General features: G+C 41.6%; 1 protein-coding gene across 7 annotated transcripts in view; it reads left to right on the forward strand.

Moving 5' to 3' along the window:
* The window catches only part of PCDH9 (protocadherin 9), a 2211246-nt gene that overhangs the window by 167800 nt on the left and 2027337 nt on the right, over window positions 1-16109 (forward strand). The window lies entirely within an intron of this gene.

Raw genomic sequence — 16109 nt, forward strand, 5'->3', positions numbered from 1 at the left:
GGAGGCTGGAATTCATTCTGCGGTTTCAAATCGGGATTCCGATGTACATGACACGTGAAGTGTTCGAATAATGGCGGTGCATCAGTAACAATGGTGGGTGTTGAATTTACATAGTAAGACAAAATAGCATATTGAGTGGTAAAGAATGTTAAGTTTACGACAAAATAGCATATTGACTTGTAAAGACTGTTAAGTTTGCTGAGGTGATTTTGGGGTGCTCTAACATACAATATATCTCCATAGTCAATAAATGCACTAGCATCAACTGTACAATGGGATTTTTGACCAATGGGCTTAAGCAGGATTTATTTCTATAAAGTACACCCCATTTGGGATAGATTTTGGATGTCAGTTTGTCAATATGCAAACTAAATGTTAAATTGGTGTCAAGCCGCATACCCAAATATTTAAAGCTAGTAACTGAGGCAAGATTAGCATTAGAGCTGATTCTAATCTGTAACTCTGTCATGGGAATCTTACAAAATGTAGGCTTAGTTCCAAACACCATAGTTACTGTTTTGCCAGTGTTTAAAGACAGTTTGTTTTGGGTGATTCGGTTTTCAACCTTTGAAAAATCAGATGGCAGTACATTTTCAAGGTCAGAGCCTAGGAATGTGTGCATATAAAACAGTATCACCAGCATACATATTCAAAGAAGTCTTATAAACTGTGGGGAGGTCATTTATAAAGATAAAGAAAAGCAAGGACCCCAGAACAGAGCCTTGGTGTACCCTAAAAGTAATATTCAAATGATTAGAATTGGAGCCAGAGATAGACACATGTTGGGCTCTTCCAGATAAATAAATGTTTAATCAGTTTAGAACATGTGGTCCAATATCAGAGTACTGGAGCTTGTTTAATATAATAGTCTGTTCAACAGTATTAAAAGCCTTTGTAAAATCTAGGAATATTGCACCAGTCATCTTCCCATGTTCTATACAACATTGGATCTTATTGCAAAGTTTTAAGAGGGTCGTTTTGTGGAATTATTTGGTCGGAAGCCAGATTGGAATTGACTGCGAAAATGTGGCTTTTTACAAAAGTGTCTTAGTTGGGAATTAATGCATTTTCCATGACTTTTGATAATAGAGACAGAATAGAAATAGGTCTATAGTTTGAGACAATGGCTTTCACCACTTTTGAAGACAGTGATAAGTCTAGTGGTTTTCCAGGCCTCCGGGATTTAGCCGGAAGACAATATAGAGTTGATTATGGAGGAAATTGGTTTAACAATGACAGTACACCAAGATATATGTAGGAACTTAGATTGGAGTTTGTCAGGCCCACATTGATTGTTTAGCTTTAGCTTGAGGAACTCCTATATACAGTGGCGGCCGCCTTTAACCTCCTGCGGCCGTTTCCCCGCGATTTTTTAAATCGCGGGCAGATGCGGCATGTTTTCCAACAGTTTGGGCGCTGTGGGCACTTTAAATGTTAAGCGCCATTAGCGCTGTCTGGGGAATGTGACTGAGGCGCGCCAAAGTCCGTGACAAACGGAAAACATCCCTGAATTTTTTCGGGGATGTAGGAGATTAAAAGGGGCCGCAACAGTGATCTTCTCTTGAGACACTAGGCTAAAGTAAAAATCATGAGCACTGATATAGGAATGCACTCAGTCTGGGCTTCCAGATAATAACTTTAAAAGATGCTCCAGATAATGTCTGTAAGAGATGTGCGCAGAAGTATATTTAATGAAGACCGATTGGGGTGAAATTTAAATCCTGGCTTTATTGTGCCTGTTCCTTTACAAAGGCAAAACATTCAACATGAACAAAATTAACTACTCTGCTTTGGAGAATATATAAACCTCTACTCCAGCCCTCTCTAACTGGGTATCTAGCTAAGCTAGTTACCAACACACACACACACACACACACACACACACACACACACACACACACACACACACACACACACACACACACACACACACACACACACACACACACACACACACACACATATACACACACAACAGTCCAACGAGAAAAGTCTCATCTGTTTCTGTTGTAGTTGTAGGGGAAGGCCTCTTTGCTCTCCTGGGTCAGCACCCTTGTGTGCTATGGTAATGTCAGTGTCCAGGTATAGAGGTCTTGTCCCATTGTCTTGCTGTCAGCATACAGTCCTTCTGTGTGCATCAAGACATCGTCTTATACTGTCAAGATTACATACCATATTAGGTCAGACAAACATATCTGACATTCACTTTAAATAATCACTAAAAACCATAGTATAGTTTATTACATGAACGTCATGAAACATAATCAGATGCATCTCAAAATGTTTCAAACATGTATATGATCCATAATATATATGGTTGTATAACACATGTAACTTGAAAGGGTAAAGTAATAATCATTTGGGTATCACAATATAAAAGTTTGCAATGAAACCCAGTGTGGAATGGAACTGGAACAACTCACTGGTGTAATATTCCTAGATTTGGCAAAGGCTTTTGATACTGTTGATCATGTTATCCTGCTTAACAAACTCCAGTGCTCTGGAATAGGGAAGCATGCTTTAAACTGGTTTCATTCCTACCTATCATGTAGATCCCAACATGTGTCTATCTCAGGCTCTAACTCCAACCCCTTGGACATCACCTGTGTTGTCCTGCAAGGCTCTGTTCTGGGGCCCCTATTCATCTCATAGTTCATCAATGATCTTCCTACAGCTTGAAAGGGACCTTCAATACACATGTATGCAGATGACAAAATCTTATATGCACACAGCCCTAGCCTCTCCGACCTTGAACACATACTTTAATCTGACTTTTGGAAACTTGAAAATTGAATTTCCCAAAACAAACTGTTTTTATACACTGACAAGACTGTAACAAGGATATTTGGGACCAAGGCTAAATTTGTAAAGCTCCCAATGACTGAGCTCCAGCTCAACGCTAATACCACCCTAACTCCTTTTACTAGTTTTAAATACTTGGGCATATGGTTTGACTCCCATTTAACATTTGGGATGCAAATTGATACCCTGACATCCAAAACTTATGCCAAACTAGGTGTACTTTACAGGAGCAAATCCTCCCTAAGTTTGCTGGTCAGAAAGCATATTGCACAACAGATGCTAATGCCAATTATTGACTATGGGGACATAGTATATGGCTCGGCACCCCAAATTCACCTTAGCAAACTTGATACCCTCTAAAATTCAATATGCCGTTTTGTTCTCCAATGCAACTACAACACACATCAATCTGAAATGCTCAAAGAACTAGATTGTCATCAGTTCAGTCAAGGTGCAAAGTTCATCTCTCCTGTCTTGCTTTCAAATTCTTTCTGGCCAAGCTACCTGTCTACCTGAACAAGCTCCTCACCCCTACCACATGTAGCACTTATCATCTGAGATCTGACTCCAAAAGACTGTTCATGGTCCCAAGGTTCAGCAAAGTATCTGGCCGCTCCTCCTTCTCTTACTGTGCACCCCAAAACTGGAACAATTTAGCGGAGACTCTCACAGCCTCCACCAGTCTAAGTTCATTCAAAACTAAAGCTGTCTCACATTTTAATCTGATCTGTAACTGTTACATATGCCTATAATGTATATTATCTCTAACTGTGCATGCAATGTCTTGGATATAATGTATACCCTGTTCACTTAATGTAACTATGTATTTGTAACCATGTATTATTTGTCATCTTAACTCTATGCCCAGGACATACTTGAAAACAAGTGGTAACTCTCAATGTATTACTTCCTGGTAAAACATTTTTATAAATAAATAGATAAATTATATACCTGCCCTTTTTTCTTGTAGTCTATTCTCAGTAATAACACAATGATTATCATGGCCTGAATGTGATTAACGACGGTTTTGGTGTGAACTAATTATCATAACGTTATTTCCATGCGCTAACATGAGCAGAGGTTTGTGCATATGCGATCCTAGGTTAACAGCTCATCAGCACATGATTTACATATGAGTATGCTAGACATCCGTTAAAAGTTAGCATTCCGATATTTCTCTGGTTAACGCAAGGGGATTGTAACGCTAATCACATTTGTAGATATGTGTTATGGGTATCAATATTTTAAATGGGGGGTAACATTATAATAAAACATTTAACAGACTTCTGAAGAGCTAGCCCTACCTGGGTTAAATTAATGATTTAAATTGTGGAAAAAGTTTGTTGTTTTTAGGTTCAAGCCAATTGAGGTTGAAGTCACTAAAAATCAATAGCTCACTATTTCTATTCAAGGAAGAAATATTGGAAAGAAAATGAACGCTGTGAAGGCAATGGGCATTGCATTTTCAAGTTCGATCGAAACTGCAGCGATGCGAATCTCGGCAGGTTCACACATCTCTTGTAATGTTGTGAGTCCCGTCATGAATTGATCTATTAACCTGAGAACCTGCGGGGCACATAGTTTTTGAAGATATATACTCTGCTGTGATTCAAAGGGGGTTATTCATTAAACTGTAATTGTGCTGATCAGGGAATTACTTAAGAGACACTCCCACTGCATGACCCACAAATCCTTACAAAAAATGTTTCATTAGGTTTTACTTCTCATAACAAAGTATGAATACATCTCAACTTGCAAATAAGCAAAAGATGTTAGAGATGTTTGGAAGGCCTGTATGTGTCCTGTGAAAGAGTACTAAATCCAGTTCAGTCTTCCAGTCAGCCTTGCTGGAGCCAGCTTATTAATCAATCACAGTTGATCTCTGTATGTAAATATCAAACACCATCCTGCATCATTTGCTACAGCAGGTGGAAAAATTAGAATCAAGGCCACTGATATCTATCCACAGGGCCTAGGACTATAGCCTGCACCCATTCCCTGAAATCTTGAGCAGGGGGAGGTGTTTGCTCCCCCATGTCGGCGGCCCTACGAGTTCCCCTCGTTCTCACATGTGCCTCTATTTCTCTTTCTCTCATTCTTCTCCTTCTCATTCACTCTTCCCCCTTTTCTCTCTATCACTCTTCCCCCTTCTCTCTCTCACTCTTCCCCCTTCTCTCTCTCACTCTTCCCCCTTCTCTCTCTCACTCTTCCCCCTTCTCTCTCTCACTCTTCCCTCTTCTTTCTCTCACACTTCCCTCTTCTCTCTCACTCTTCCCCCTTCTCTCTCTCACTCTTCGCTCTCTCGCTCTTCCACCTTCTCTCTCTCACTCTTCCCCCTTCACACTCTCTCACTCTTCCCCCTTCTCTCTCTCTCGCTCTTCCCCCTTCTCTCTCTTACTCTTCCCCCTTCTCTCTCACTCTTCCCCTTTCTCTCTCTCACTCTTCCCCTTCTCTCTCCCACTCTTACCATCTTCTCTCACTCACTCTTTTCCCTTCTCTTTCTCACACTTCTCACTTATCTATCTCACAGTCTCCCTCCTTCTCTCTCTCACACTCTGCCCCTTTCTCTCTCTCCCTCTTCCCCTTTTCTCTCTCACTTTTCTCCCCTGTTTTATTTTTTTTTCTGTGTATACAATATCTTATGATTAAAAACCTTATGTATTATTGGTGTTTTGCATTACAGGAATATGTAAATGTATCCACATATAACTTTCAATCATATCTTCTTAAACAATACCTACTATTTGGTACAAGACAGATGCTTGAATGCTTTTTCAATTGCTTTCTCATATGTATGACATCATATCTTGGTTAAATAATACATGATCCATCAGCATCAATAAAAAGCTCATGTTGTCCCCAAAACAATAATATATAGTTTTGATAGGCACATGAAAAGTCTCACAATGGAAAGATAGTTTATCAAATGTACTGCAAAGTTTTACCCTTGGCCCTCAAAGGGTTAAAATGAAACAAATAACCATTTCATTATTTTTTATCTTAACGGTAAGGAATTTGTACATTTTAAAAATGCATGGACAGTTGTGGTTTGGATAACTCAATATTAACACAATATTACAAGGTTTAAGAGATGTGAACTAGGAATAAGCAAAGTTGAAAGGAAGATAGTTTAATGAAAACAAAGAAAAAAAGAAAATTTCCCATGATCAGATTGAGTTTAACTGGTGGATTTTGACATGTCCACACACAAAGGTAGAATTTGTATAGTATTTTATAATCTAATAATTGCCTTCTAATGTTCCTCTGTGTGATATTTATGGGGAATAGAGCTGTTTTCAAGCATATAAGTCATTTTATTAAAAAGAACATTTTAACTTCAGAGACCAAAAAACATTCTATAGACAAAGAGAGTTTGAAATGTGTACCAAGTTCCCAAACCAGGGAACTTTGCCTTTCTTTGTGTAAAGTTCATAAACTTTTTTTTGCCAAGCATTAAAAGTTAATGTGAAAGTCTGGTGATTTTGGTGAACATTTTGGGAATTGGGACTACTTGCAAAAATGCAAATTTTCAGAGGGATTCTCAAAAATATTTAAAGACATTTGCACATTTCTCGTAACTACTAACAAAAACAGTTCTATTTTCCAAAATGTTGGTAAAATTGATTTTCCTAGCTAAATAATATATGATGACTGTGTAAAATAAATGGAACACATTTTTAATATTTGGAACAGAAGAGTACAACATTTATCTTTAAAAACTATGTACCAATACATGTATCTTGAAGCTCCACTTAAATTAATTTAATGACTTTTGAGCATCTCAAGAGATGTTCATACATCATCTGATTCATGTAAGTGACATTTATATATACAGTACGTGTATTTGCATATACAAGAGATGTGTGAAAGGCTCCTACCAGTTTGAAAAAAAAAAAAATATTAAAAACTGGTACAGTCAGATCCATTGTCAAGGAGTTCTCCTTGATGGACGTTTGGAGATCTCAACATTAGGGCCAAAGGGACTATACTTTTTACTCCGCACCCCACCAGACCTATTGTCGCATCGACTACCTTTTTACAACCAAGAATGTCTTGGAGGCCTCCTTAACAACCGAGATAGTCCCGATCACATGGTCGGATCATGCCCCTATCTCGTTAACTCTCTCTGTTCCATTCATAAAGTCGAGAACATTTAACTGTAAACTAAACGATACACTATTGAATCACCCAGAAATAGTGAGATAAATCAAATCGGCCCTGTCAGAGTACTTTAGGACTAACTCAGGTTCAGTCTCATCCCCAGTGGAACTATGGGAGGCCCATAAGGCAACTATCAGAGGTACTCTTATCTCCATAGCATCCCATAGGAAAAAAGTTAAAGCAAAATTACTCAAAGACTTGACAGAGAAAATAATCAAACTAGAACAGCAGCACAAATCCAACCCGTCAGGGAAAATATACAAAGCCTTAACTTCCGCTAGAAACGAGTTAAAAAAGATCCAACTAGAGGATGTTGAAAAAGCCCTCCGATGGACTAACCAGAGATATTATGACAAGGGCAACAAAGCTGACAGACTTTTGGCCAGCAAATTAAGAGGGGTACAAAAAAGGTCCCAAATAACGGCGATTAAGAATAGGTCGGGTGAGATACTGTACAATGATAAGCAAATTGCGGAAGAATTTACCAAATTCTATACCAAATTATACAACCTCAGAACCCAAGAGGAAAACAGTAGAGCATCAAGGCTCACAGCAGTCTCGGCCTATCTAGATAACTGTAATCTCCCATCCTTAACAGAGGAGGAGAATGAGACGCTTAACGGGAAGATCACAAAAGAGGAATTGGCTGATGCGGTAAAAGCGCTCAAACTCTCCAAAGCCCCTGGCCCTGATGGGTTCACAAATGCCTACTATAAGAGATTTCTCCCGTCCCTATCACCTCACTTACTAGACCTGTTGAACTCTTTCATGGAGAGTGACCCCATACCAGCTTCAATGTCCTTAGCCAATCTGGCAATAATCCATAAAGAGGGCAGAGATCCAATGCAGTGTGGGAGCTACCGCCCCATATCATTGTTGAACAACAACCTCAAGCTATACAGCAAAATACTAGCCAATAGATTAAACCCCATCCTACCCAGACTTATCCATAACGACCAAGTGGGGTTTGTCTTGGGCCGACAGGCCTCAGACAACACCCGCAAAATCATAAACATAATAGATCATATTAATCATACAAATACCAAGGTGGTCATACTGAGCTTAGATGCAGAGAAGGCATTTGACAGAATTAATTGGCTATTCCTAGATAAAACCATGCAGAAATTCGGCTTCAAGGACTCATTCCTAGAGGGGGTCCAAGCACTGTACCAAAACCCGTCAGCAGCAATTAAACTCCCGGGAGGCACAGCACAGAGGTTTTCAATAAAGAATGGTGCAAGGCAGGGATGCCCGTTGTCCCCTCTCCTCTTCGCCCTGACGATCGAGCCGCTGGCAGCCAAAATACGCGAGAGCATAAACATCCAGGGCATACCAATTGGCAAAACAAATTATAAAATCTCACTTTTGCCGCTGATATAATACTAGCCCTAACCCACCCCAAAACGTCCCTTCCCAACTTACATAAAGAATTGGTGGAGTTTGGCAAAATCTCGGACTAAAAAATTATCAATGACAAATCAGAAGCCCTACATTTAAACGTACCAGAGCCGGAAGTCAATCTATTGAAATTAAATTTCAACTATAGGTGGAGTTCCTCTTACATTAAATACCTGGGAGTGAATGTATCACTATACAAATATAATTATCCGGCCTTGTTCGGGAAAATTAAAAAAGATCTGGATAAATGGGAAGGTCATCAGATCTCATGGATCAGGAGGATGATCTCGGTAAAAATTAACATACTCCCCAGATTGTTATACTTCTTCCAGACACTCCTGATCCATGTTCCTAGCTCTGAGCTTAAAAACATCCAAAACAAAATGTTTAATTTTATTTGGAAGGGCAAAAGACCCAGGGTCGCCAGGTCGGTCCTATTGGCGTCAAGAGGAAGGGGGGGCCTAGGGGTCCCAGATATCTCAAAATATTATTTAGCAGCCCAATTGAGGCAAGCTGTGGAACGCAGACCCGGGCCTCTACTGCTGGCTAGATATTGAATCCCACTATGTAAAGACGCCTTCTCTGCAGGCCCACCTTTGGTGTACAGACAAAGGAGATAGACCCCTCTGCAGATTTGACCTAGGCGCTGTGAGACACACCTGGGTAGTTTGGCGGAAATGCAAAACGAAGTTTAAATTAACATCTCCAGGCTCACTGCTTACACCGATCCACAATAACCCCAACTTTCCCCCGGGATGTGAACCCAAACAATTTGATCACTTCAGACTGAGGGGGATCAGGGTGATTGCCGACCTGTTGAGCGGTGGAAGGCTGCTGAACTTTCAAGAATTGCGCGCAAAGCCTGAGGCCCCAGAACTGAGCCCATTTAAATATCTCCAAATTAGACACTTCCTCCAAAAAATGTCCCCAAAATTTGAGTTTCCTCCCCTTACAAACTTTGAGAGGCTGTACCAAACGAGCGCACATCAAACGGCTTTGATCTCCAAAATATATGCTGGCATGGAGATAACAGCAGGCTCCTCCACTCACGACTGTCCAAGTGGGCGGCAGAATTAAACATAGACATAGACAGAGAAGACTGGGAGGACATATGGGACACGGCTTCAGGAACTTCCATTTGTACCACAACAAAAGAGAATATTTACAAAATCATGTTCCACTGGTATCTTACCACAGTCAGATTGAAGTAAATCTATCCCCTGGCCTCAGACCTATGCTGGAGAGGCTGTGGGCAGAGAGGTGACATGGCCCACATTTGGTGGTCATGCCCAAAAATCCAGAACTTTTGGCTTACAATCCAAACTCTAATTCAAGAGCTAACTGGCCTCACAATACCCCCTGACCCATTGACCTTCCTCCTGGGCAGGCCAATAGAGGAAATTGACCGCCCAGTGGGGAAATTAATCTCCTTTATCCTCACCGCGGCAAGGTGCGCTGTGGCGTTCTCCTGGAAAAAGATCTCACCCCCCTCCATTCAGGCGGTTAAGAGAAGAGTAGATGACGTGATGCTTATGGAGCGGCTAACAGCTTTCCTCAAGCGTAAGTCTGAGAGTCACTACAAGGTATGGGAACCCTGGATGGGTCACTGATCCCCAAAAGGGCCCCCACTCAGGACCCGCAGTCAATAGGACCGTGACAGGTAGGAAGGATGGGCCGACATAGCGGGGGAGGCAACCCCCCCCACCCCGTCAACAGTTGATACTATAATTCATAAATCTAGCTGCCTGTATGTTTGGCAAATTAATGATTAGTGATTATGGCTAAAGTAAATAAATCCAATAAATGAAATATATATCTCCTCAAGTCTTTAAATGTATGTATTTATAGTATCAATGATAAAGCTGATACAGTATGCTTATTTATTTTAGATTATAAATTAATTTTGCTGTGGACTTTCTTTATTGCTTTTATTTGACATCAATGATGGTGTTTCAATAAGCAATGAATTAATAATAATAATAATAAAAAATGTTTTTATTAGATCATAATCAACACATACTGTATATTATGAAAAAAATATTATCAAATGTCCCTGTAGTTACTCTACTTCAGGCCTGTCAAACTCATAGTGAACAAATAGTTTGGGGACCGATTCTTAAATCCGACTGCAAGACTCGGCCGCACCAGATTTTTTTATAAACAGTCACTAACTTACGATACATTTTTTTTCTTGGGTTTTTCTTATTAAAAATATGTAAATGTCAGTGATATCGCCCTCTCCATCCCTTCTCTCTCTCCCCCAACACTGTCCCGCTCTCAATCCCCCCACCCCTCTCTCTCTCTCACCTCTTAATCTCTTCCATCTTGCTCTCTCCCCCACTATACACACCCCCAATACCCCCCTCCCTCACGATACACACAAAATACTCCCCCTCCCTACAACACAAACACAATACCCCCTCCCCCACAATAAACACACAAACAATACCCTCCACCTCAGAATACACACACAATACTCACCCTGCCCCACAAAACCTCCTGCCCCACAATACCTCCCACAATAGCACCACCTACCCCATATTACCCCACTGCCCCACATAAGCCTCACAATCCCCCCTGTACCACACCAGCCCCGCTCCACAACAGCCCCCCACATGCCCTCCTGCTCCACAAAAAACCTCACCTGCCTGTACCATCAATATGTACAGGACTCCTGTCCCAGCTCTCCCCCCCGTCGGCTGCTTGTTTGACAGCTCTGCTCTACTTGTTTGCATTGTGTTTGATAAAGTCATTAAGGCAGGGGGTGCGCAATCTTTCTCCCTTGTGCCCTCCTGTCGGCTCTCCTGCTCCTGCTTGCACCCCATCCTTACCTTGGCTCCGGTTTCTGGCATGTGATGTCATGCTGCCATGGCAATGCAGCATCACGTGACCCCGCGGCGTCATTTGATGATGCGTTGCCATGGTGACACATTGCCAGAAGCCATATGAACCAAGGTAAGGGACCTTATAGAGGCCTTCGGCTCTTCCCCTGCATTCAATTTAAATTCCCTTTGGCAAGAGCGTGGGGCCTCTGTAAGTGTCGTATGTAGTATTAATTCATTGTTTACATTGGTTAGTGTTACTATTCATTTTGAGTTGCTTTAGGGATTAATTGGTTTGATTGGGTAATGGTTTAATTAATTCATTGTTGATGTTGTAATTGCTTCTATTGATTGGATTAGCTGGCTACTGATTTTATTTAGTGAAGTGTGTTTTTTGGGAGTATAGTTAGGTTTTATTACTGTGTGTCTTGTGTATTACTGTATTTTTATTAGGGTGCCCATTGTGTGCTATAGAAGCTTATCATGCCCATATTATTATTATATGGGTATGATGTACCACTATACTACTCAATGGGTATAGGGTGGGTATAGTCAGTCTGGGGTGGGTGCTTAGGCCTCACGGGTCAGGGTGGGTAGGTGATTAAGGGGTTAGGGACCATTTGAATGTATTTTTTTTCAATATATGCTTTCTGGCAACGGAGGACAGAGGGACCTGCTGTTGTGGTAAGTATAACTGTATTAATTTATTTTATTTATGTATGCGACTGCAGTGTTTAATAATGGGCAAATAATATATTAACCATATCTGGATAATAGTTAATTTGCCCATTACTGTACTGTATGGATTTGGGCAGGGGGGGTGGGGGGTGGGGGGTGGGGGGCGTGTATTGATGTGTTTTTACATATTAATTTAAATATCCATTTCTTTAATAGTGTAGAGGTGCAGGGGGTCTCCGGAGCTGGACCACATTGGTTTTGTGTCCGGGGACCCCCTGCTTCCCGAGATACAGGCCCCATTATGGGGTGCCGGTATCCCTCTGCATTGAAATGTCCCGCGTCACGTGACCGGGACATTTCCTTGCATAGGAGATACCGGCACCCCATAAAGGGGCCTGTATCTCGGGAAGCAGGGGGTCCCCGGACATAAAACCAACGTGGTTCAGCTCCGGAGACCCCCTGCACCTCTACACTATTAAAAAAATGGATATTTAAATTAATAAATTTCGGGCGACATTTCCGCTGGGAGAGGCGGCTCTCTCAGAGCAGCTCTCTCTGCAGCAGAAATGAATCGCTGGTTTTTGCCTTTTCAGAGGCTCAAGGCTCTCGCTGGCAGCAACTCGCCAGGTTTAGGCATTCTGCTATCACAGGTATTCGAGCCTTTCTGAATACCGTGATAGCAACGCCCAAAAAACATTCATTTTAAAATCCTTGGCGAATTTTTTTATGAATGTTCTCTGAATAAGGCCCATAGTGTATGTTTACTTTTGACTTTTAGGGGAGCTTCACTAAAATCCAATATGGGCTAATTTGTCAATAGCATCTAATAAATGATTACAGTGCATTGTCCTGTACTGGAGGTTAGGAATCTCCCCATTAGGACCATAATGAATATGGTCTGACATGGTCAAAAGCAGTGATCACCCAAAAACTACCATTCATGTCACTGGCAGTTTTTGTGGGTGCTTAGGACCATACTTCATTTTAGAGATTATAAGGGTGAAATGTAAAAGTTTTTGTTTATGCCAGTCTTGTTTTTAAGAGATTATGTGATATAAAAACATGAATTAAATGCTCTGGACAAATCTTATATTGATGTAAGTTTGATGTCTATCACAAAGTAAATTAGTACTTCAGTATTAGGTGATAACTTTATTTTGACTAGCAATTGATATTATAAAACAAGCTTTCAAGAACTTCACTCTCTGTAACAATTCTCATATCAAGCAGGAAGCGGACCCGCAGGGCTGAGGTAGGAAGGTGAAAGAATCGACCTGAGCCGAGGGACAGAGTCTTAATAGAGTAGTGCATAGTAGGCCGACTGTCAGAGCTGGCAGCAGAGTTGTGAAGTCAGTGTGAATGCAGAGGTAAAGGCAGGCTGAATTCAAGGATTGGCGAGATACTTGACGTGGTTGGTGCAAGCTGAAGACAAGGACAGTCAATGTACGTGTGCCGGATCTGGTAGCGTGAAAGACAATAGGCATACATGTGTTGCATGAACTCAGTAAGAAACTGGAAATTTGCTCGGCAAGTTCCTGCTCACAGTGCTGTCCTTTTAAAGGAAGCTGCAAGAGACAAAGATTGATGAACCATCGATGATGGCTAGAAAGAGCAAAATCCTGAACCGGAACATGAAAACCCAGAAATGATTTTTCCAAACCTCATAGTAACCCCCCCCCCCTCCAGAATCGATCTCCGGACGATTTAAACAAGCTTGTCAGGGAACCTCCGGTGAACACCTCGAATCAAGGCAGAACCGTGAACATCACTAGCCTTCACCTAAGAATTCTCCTTTGGACTGTATCCCTTCCAAGATAGTAGGTACTGGAGACTTCCTTGAGATCTACGGGAATTCAGAATCTGACAAATTACAAATTCCTCTAGACCATCCACCAGAACCAGACCTGGAAGGGTGGGATCAGAAGTGAACTTGTTGTGGACCACCATCTTTAGCAGAGACACATGGAAGACCGGAGGAATCTTTAGGGTATCTGGTAGCTCCAATTTAAACGCGACCAATTTTACTTGTTTCACAATCCTATATGGACCTATAAATCTGGGCCCGAGCTTCAAGAAAAGAATCTTCAGATGGATGTTCCTGGTAGACAGCCAGACATGGTCTCCAACTTGGAACTGCTGAGCTGGCCACCAACGCTTATGTGCATGATCTTTCTGCTGAAGGGAGGCCTTGATTAAGTTGGCATGAATCCTCTTCCACACAGACTGTTGCTCCTGGACCTTGTCATCTGCCGCAGGAACTCCAGAAAGAGAGATGGACGATGGGAGAGCAGGTGGATGGTACCCATAGGCACAGAAGAACGGGAACTCTTGTGTAGAGTCATGCTTCAATGAATTCAGTACAAACTCTGCCCAAGAATGAAGATCCACTCAGTTATCCTGACTTTCAGAGACAAAACAACGTACAAATTGCTTGAAGGATTGATCCTCTCCGTGAGGCCATTGGACTGAGGATGGTATGAAGAAGAGAAGTGGAGTAAGATCCCCATTGTTTTGCAGAATGCTCTCCAGAATTTGGCAATGAACTGGGAACCACGGTCAGAGACTATCTCAGTAAGAATGCCATGAAGGCGAAATATCTCCTTGGTGAAGATTTCAGAAAGTTCGAAGGCAGTGGGTAACTTCCTGAATGGTACAAAATTAGCCTGTCTTGTGAAGTGATCGACCACTACTAAAATAGTCGTCATACCCTTAGATGGTGGTAATTCTATGGTAAAGTCCATGGACAAGTGGGTCTATGGTCGAGTAAGAATCGTCAGAAGATGAAAGAACAGACTCCGTGCTACCATAACATCCTTGCGACTATCTGGTTACCAGAAGAAGCGTTCTATGAAATTCCAGGTCTTCCTAACTCCCAGGTGACCAGCCACCTCGGATTGATGATCCCACTGCAAAATCTCACTACGTAACTGGGGAGGTACAATCAACTTGGATTTATGCTTGGATGTAGGCCTAGGATCCTTACCTGTGCTTATGAGATATCTGTTGTAATAGAGCAGATGGAACTGACGAAATAATCTGCGATGGTGGAATGATGGAGCCATGATCCCTCTCGTCATAGTCTTCTGAAGAGAATTGCCGAGGCAGCGCATCCGCTTTGACATTTTTAGTTCCTGGTTGAAAGGAGATAATGAAATTGAAGTGTGTAAAAAAGAGAACCCACCTCGCCTGTCAAGAGCTGTCACTTAGCACCTTCAATGTATTACATATTCTTGTGATCCGTTAATATAGTGATGGGATACATGATACATTCCAGAAATGTCAGCATTCTTGAAGGGCTCATTTTACGACAAGTAATTCCCGGATCCCAACATTGTAATTTCTCTCGGCGGAAGAAAACTTCTTAGAAAGGAAGGCACAGGGGTGTAATCTCCTTTGGATCTCCTGCCATTGGGATAGGATGGCCCCGGCCGCCATATCGGATGCATACACTTTCACTGCGAAAGTCTTAGAGGGGTCAGGATGAACCAGCACCGGAGTGGACGAGAAAGCGGACTTTAGTATCTCAAAGGCCTGTACTGCTTCATGTATCCATTTCTTGGGATTTGCCCCATGCTTCGTAAGAGCCGTGATGGGACCCACCACATTGGAGAAGTTTTTAATTGAACCTTCTTAAGTGGTTGGTGAATCTGAGAAAGTGCTGAGTTAGTTTTAGACCCTCCAGTACAGGCTAATCCAACACTGCTGAAATGTTGGCTCTATCCATCCCAAAGCTCTGGGCGTAGAGAGCTTTTTCCCGTAACCTCTGAAGTACCTGCCTGGCCTGAATCCGATGTTCGGATCGTGAATGATAAAATATTAGGATGTAATTGAGATATATGACGCAGGTGTTTGGAAGGGAGCAAAAGTAGCAGGAACACCCCAAAAATAAAATACAAAAAAATGATTGTGCAGTATTTTAAGATATTGGAGACAATAGGAAATCTTGGCTCTATAGATTGCCTACTTACAACAAGTAGGTAGAAAAACAGCATGTGGAAAGACCAGATGGTATATGGCAGACTGCAGTTTGCAGGATCCCAATCGGCTGGAGGTGAAGGAAATCTCACTCAGGTAGGGATGCCACAGGAAAAACAGAGAAAGACCATTGTGCAGATCAAACAATTCAATTTATGGTGTAAAAACGGAATAAGAAATGTACTTACAATAAGTACATATAAAATGTACACATAGCGTTTACTTTGGAGGTATAACGAGCATCAGTAGAAGAACCTCTGGCTGTTGCAGCTC

Source organism: Ascaphus truei, chromosome 3 (genome assembly GCF_040206685.1).
Source record: "Ascaphus truei isolate aAscTru1 chromosome 3, aAscTru1.hap1, whole genome shotgun sequence".
Classification (NCBI taxonomy): domain Eukaryota; kingdom Metazoa; phylum Chordata; class Amphibia; order Anura; family Ascaphidae; genus Ascaphus; species Ascaphus truei.